Source organism: Pseudorca crassidens, chromosome 10 (genome assembly GCF_039906515.1).
Source record: "Pseudorca crassidens isolate mPseCra1 chromosome 10, mPseCra1.hap1, whole genome shotgun sequence".
Taxonomy (NCBI): Eukaryota; Metazoa; Chordata; class Mammalia; order Artiodactyla; family Delphinidae; genus Pseudorca; species Pseudorca crassidens.
Window position 1 is genome coordinate 31971941 of NC_090305.1, and position 6020 is coordinate 31977960.

General features: G+C 60.5%; 1 long non-coding RNA gene across 1 annotated transcript; it reads right to left on the reverse strand.

The window, feature by feature from the left end:
- Positions 1–224: 224 nt before the first annotated feature.
- LOC137233023 (uncharacterized) lies at positions 225–4164 on the reverse strand. The gene is made up of 3 exons (XR_010947266.1): positions 3461–4164; positions 2362–2452; positions 225–427 (listed from the first exon to the last, which is right to left on the reverse strand). It is a non-coding gene; the product is annotated as an uncharacterized lncRNA (long non-coding RNA).
- Between the last annotated feature and the right edge of the window lie 1856 nt (positions 4165–6020).

A 6020-nucleotide genomic window follows, 5' to 3' on the forward strand; every position in this document is an offset into this window, starting at 1 on the left:
CCTAGATCCAAAGTTTTTTGATCATGCCCCCTAGCAATAAAACAATTGCTGAGCGTGCACCTGTAATATAAGCATGTTTTCATACTGTTTACCTTGTAAAACACACTCACACTGAATGAAAAAAGATGAGATTAAAAAAAATAGATGTCCTAATATTTTCCTCCTGCACCTCTGTTAACCGCCACCCCCCCCCCCCCCCCCCCCCCCCCCCCGCCAACAGCACTTTAGACCCAACTGATCCAGGAAATGGGAGGGTAGAATCAGTCCAACCCAGCTCAGGATGGAAGTATGGTCAGTGTTCTGGAACATCCTTGCCCACCCCTTCATGCCCTAGCAATGGAAGGGAGAAACTTCAGGCACAGCAGGGTGGGAGCGTGGGCAGACAGGAAGCATAAGCAGGGCCATGTCAGGGAGGGACTCCGATGACCTGGACAAGAAGCAGGTTTTTATTTTAGACCCTGATGCTGAAAGTTTTGTGATTACTTTTTACACTGCCCCAGGACATATAGAACCAGATATTGTGTCCTAGGTAGTTATCTGATTTTATGTCCTTCAGGTAGTTCTGTTCTGTTTCCAACAATTTAAAACATCGCCCCCCCCCCCACTCCCGCCCCGAGTTGGGAGCAGTCCTTCCAACACACACACTTGGGACAGGAAGGACAGAGTCTGGCGGGGGACGACTTAGGTGCCCCTTCCTCAGGGGTTTCATCCTCCACTGCCCTTCCTGGGTTGGAGGCCCCTGTGTCATCCTTGCCTGGGCAGGTCCTCCTGCAGGACCAGCACTTGGGGGCCTCCATGAATAGGAGTTGCAGGAGAGGAGGGGCAAGAGGCTGCATCTGGGGTACAGAAGTGAGCCCCCCCTTACTCAGAGAAGTCTTGAGAGAAGCCCCCTTTCCCCCAACCCTGGCTGGGTGCTGGAAAGGACCAAATGGCTTGTGAAGACATCTGGCTGCCCCCCAGGGTGGCTGCCAGGGCGGCAGCCATGGTGGCTGGCCCAGTGTGGGTGCCTTTGTGTGCTGTGACTGGGTGTCTGTTTCCGCAGTCACTGGGTGCTTGTTCTGTGGGGTGAGGGGTGTGGGGGTGGGAGTGGGGGCACGGCCTGTGGCTGGGCAAGTACGTGAGGCTGGGCACGAACAGCCTCACCTACCAGCCCTACTCCTGCCAGGTACAACCAGCTGCTGCGGCTGCCCGCCACCCGCCTCCTCCCTTCCCTGGGCCTGGCCAGGCCGGGGGGCAAATGACTTGGCGGGCACCTCCCCTCACTTGGACCCACTGGGGCAGGGCCGGCTCACCTAGGGTACAGGCCCGCCTCCAGCTAGGTTGGTGCTCTGCTAACTGCCCTCCCCCACTCCTCACCAGAGGGATGGGGGATGCGGCAAGGGAGGGGGCTTGGGGCAGAGCTACGCCCCCTCTCCTCTCCCAGACTGTGGATGGGTAGAGCAGGGCAGAGGGGGCCAAAGGAAGGGGGGCGTTCTCTGTTTAGGGCCAGGAAATGATTTCCATGCAAATAAGATGCAAACTGCTTAATGAATTTGCAATTAGGAACAGAGGCTGCCAGGCCCGGGCAGCTCCTGCAGGTTTTATGAATGGGCCAGCGTGGGGCGGGGGCGGGGGCGGCGCGCCGCCCCGCCCCCACGTTTCCCTGCCGCTGCGCCCGCGACATGCCGCGCCGCACGTTGCTGCCTCCCGGCCTCGCCGCGACCTGGCCCGCCGCCAGCGGGTCAGCTGCTTCGGACCGGGAGCGGGAGGCTGCCGGCCAGAGTCCCCACCGCGCCGCCGGCGGCGACGCGGCGGGCCGAGACACGCCTCCTGGGGCCCGGCAGGGGTCTCCCCGCTGGCGTCCCTTTCCTGGTTATTGGAATGGTTTCCTGAAGCAGGAGGGAGTGAAGATAGCTTTCAGGCCCTGTTCCCTTAGGATGGGCAGCCCTGGGAGGTCACTGACCACAGGAGGGGGTGGGCCCCTAACTTGGCGGGGGTGGTGGTGGGGTTGGGGCAATGACCTTGGGAAGGCTGGATGTATAATGTATAGTGAGAGGAGGGGAGAGGGACCAGTTCCCATCCTAGAACTCCCTGCGCCTCCCCAGTCCTCCTCATGCCAGTTCCCACCTCCCTAACCTCAACAGGCCTGTTTCCACCACCCCAGGGCACCTGTTTTTTTTCCTGCAGGACCACCGCAGTCTGCTCTGGGCCTTGCTCTGACCTGGCCAAAGAGTGGGTGTCCTGGGCGGGTGAGTTTGCTTAGGTCAGCTCTGGTCCGGAAAGAGACCAGTTTGAGAGTCTGAGCCCTATTAGACCACAGACTCTATCCCCTCCCCTCCCCTCCCCCTCCCCCACTGCTTTCAGAGTAAATTAACCAATTACCTCTAATTAAATCGCCATGCTTTCTGTTCCCTCCTGGGCCTCAATCCCCACCCTGGGAGTCCTCTTCACCCCGGCTGGTCTGGAAGGGAGCCTGGCCAATAAGGTGGAATCAATGAATCAGTGAGTAGAGCTGGGCGGGGTGGGGGAGGGGAAGCCCACAGTGCCGTTTACTTCTGGGGAGTGGTCTGGGCAGCCAGGGCCCCTACCTTCCTTGGGGTCTGGGGATTGGGCCCCCTGTGGGGCCTCGGAAGGCTGGGAGCCTGGGGTGCCTTTGGAGGTAAGACCTGTGCGAAGCCCTGTGCAGATGCTGAGGCCCTGAGGGCGACCCTCCTCAGAGGACTTGTGGGGCAGGTTCTTGAAGCTGCCAGTCCTTGGTGGTACCTGCTGCTCCCTCACTCCACACGCCAGGAGAGGCTCTGGACGCTTGGGGGTCCATCCAGTCCCTTGTCTCTCTAACCCATCTCCTCCCGCTGCAGTGAGAACCCCTTCTTTCTTTTCCTCCTGCCCTCCATGGCCCTGAGGCACAGGCCCCAGCGCTAGCAGGGCCTGCACCACCCTGACACCTCCCTGGCCCCATCCTGGCCCCACGTGTGAGACGTGATGGGGAGGATGCCCAGTGGCCAGAGGCAGGGTGATGGGCTGTTGAGCCGGGTCTCACCTCTTGGCAAGCTGGCCTTTCCTGAGACTGGGCAGTACCACACCGGGCTGTGACTCAGGCCTGTACCCTACCTTGAGCCCCGCCATGCCAAGGACCTGTGTATGTGGGGTGGATTTGTCAATTGTAGACTTCTCTCTGGGGTCACCTTCTCTCCCAGCCCCGAGGAGCCAGGCCATGACTAGAAGGTTTAGGGCTTCCAGCCCTGGCTGTTTCTCCCAGCCCACCACCCCACTAGAGGCTGACAGGGAGGGCCCCCTGGCGGGGCACAGCAGTCATCAGAGTCAGTGGGGGTGTGAGCCATCCAGGGCAGGGGCAGGACTCTGCACACAGGCAGGGCTGCCCCTGGGGTGTCCTGAGCCCCCATCTGCCAGCATGGTTGCCCTTCTCTGCCCAGGGAAAGCTGGCTCAAAATTCCCCACCTTCAGGAAGCCTTCAGCATACCTCCCTTATTTGTGGCCATCCCAGCGCCACTGTTAGGGGGTTCCTGGTCTTCATTTGCTTCTTTGACTTCTGTCCGCTTCTCCAGACCCTCCATGAGTGCATCTGCAAGACTCTGTTCTTTTCCTGCATTTCCCAGTGGCCAGCAGAGGGCGCCTCCAAAAAGACGGAGGTATCAGGGAGGAAGCGAATCCGCTTCCCTGGATCCAGGCACTGTGCAAAGCCCAGGCTCATGGGTTCGTTTGTGTGAATTGAAACTGACCCAGGACGCCTTCCTTCCTGGCGATCTAGACTTAACCTGTCAGCAGAGGGCTAGAGGTTAGACTACAGCTTAAACCCAGGCGGCTGCCTTCAAGGTGAACCCAGGTGGCCCGCGCAGGATGGAGAGGATGAGAGAGCTGCCTCCTCCCAGTAGCCCGAATGGGGAAGGGGCACTGGAGGTCGCCAGCTTTCCTCGCCTGACCCTGAGAGAAGAGTTGGGAGGGGCTGCATAGAATAGCTGGTGTCCCACCCTGTGGGAGGGACTGCTGTGGACATCTGGGCCACATCTGGATTCCTGGCAGCAAGGGGAGCTGGTCTGCTTGGGATCCTCAAGGGATATACCGTCCATCCCTTGGTGGCTTCTCACCATTACATTGCTGGGGAGCTCTTTACACACAGGTGTATAGGACACAGCTCCGTACTGTGGTGAATCCATGCCAATCTAGCGGGGGACCCTCCTGACACTCGTTCCTTTGGACATGGACTTAGGGTCCTGGGCAGCAGCCTGCTCTTCTGGGCCACTAGCCCTTTCCGCCATCCTTTCCGAGTTCGCGTGGGAGGTGCTGGGCTTTCCCTTGTGGAAATTCTGGGAACTAGGCTCTAGTGTCCATCCTGTCCATACCCCTTCCTCCAGGTGGGTGGTAAGAGAGAGAAGAGTGAGGCTACAGTACTTCTTAGGGACCCCATCCATGAAAGGCGGAGTGGGAAAGGGCTTCCTGTTGGGTTATCTCACACAAAAGCCTGGGAATGTGATTGGGACGGGAAGAGGGGAGAGGGGACAGCAGGAGTGGTTCTTTCTTGGGTTTGGGTTCTGGGTTTTGGGTAGGGGACAACACGGAGAAAAGCCCCCTTGGTCGGCTAGGTTCCAGGACGTCCGGGCAGGGAACGGGGGTCTGGCCGGAATGGCCTTGAAGTAGGGAGCGACGGCGAGGGGGGAGGGGGAAGGGAGGCAGCGTTGCGCCCACCCAGGCTCCCCTGAAGCCCCTCTTCCCCAGCTTTCCCCCGCCCGGCCCGCCGCGGCCCCTCCTCCAGACCTGGGCACCGCCTCCCCCTCCCCTCCTCCTCCCCCTCCCACCCGGCGCTGCAGCTGCTGCCGACGGACCATTCTGCACGTAGCGAATGGAGGAGACGCACAAGGGAAGCCTCAAGTGCGCGCGCGCGGGAGCCAGAGCCGCGCGGGCGGGGGAGCGGCTGCTGGTGCGCGTGCGCGTGCGGCGCCGGCCCCGAGCGCGCGCGCGGAGCCCCGGAGCGCGCGGCTCTTATGTGCGCTGAGGTTGGGGATGCTCGGCGGTGGGGTCCCCGCTGCTCTGGGGCCTCCCATGCACTCTGCCCACCTTCCAGCGAACCCCACCTCTACCCAGGCCCCTTTTCATCATCCACCCGAATAGCGCGGTCCTTCACCCGCAGTAGGCGCTTCATGGTGACAGGGTGCTGAAATGAATTGATTCGCTCGCCCTTCTCATCCTCTGGGTCACTGCTCTACAGTCGGCTGGGTCCTGGGCTGGGGGTCAGAGAGGGCTGAAAACTCTGGTCCTTTGGGGACTTAGATTCACAACCCTATAGTCCCACCTTTGCCTCAGGAGCTCTCAGCCTGGAGGCCCTCACCCTGAGACCTCTCTGTACCTGGATCCAGGGTAGGCCCCTAGGAGCCCTAGACAAGTGGCTGTCAAGGAAAAACAAATGAGTTCTTTGACCTTTATCTCTGCTGGGTTGGGGAGCTCCCAAGGGAGTGCCTTTCCCTGCCACCTCCTCCCTCTGCATGTCACCTGCACCACTCCCACTACCTGGGACATCCGGGACAGGACTGGGCTCTGCCCACCCCAGTGGTGAAGGTGTGGTATGGTGAACACAGAGTCTGTCTCCTGGGACAGGAGAGGCCATGCCAGCCTGGGGTAGACAGTACTCATCTTGGAGGTGTCTTCTGAGTCCCCGGGGCACCCTCCCCACTTTCTGAGCCCCTGATCCTGGGGGCTGGTAAATGGGTGGCCTGGAGGCTGTTCCTTCCTTCCCTAGAGGGCCCAGATTGGCACCTCACTCCACCCTCCCTACCACTCAGAGGCATGGGATGAGGCTCTTCCAGCTGTGTGAGCCTTGGGCAAGGCAGGTGCAGGGCCTTGCAAAGGGGTGTTTGAATTGGATTGGTCGCCTGTTGGACCTCCTGTTGGTTGGGGTGCGGGGAATGAGTTGAAGGGGACTGGTTAGTGGCGTGTGGGGTGAAGGTGGCTGAGGGTTCTTCGTTGCATGTGCCCAGACTTGACCTCTCCAAGCCTCAATCTCCTGTCTAATGGGAGCACAGCCTTCA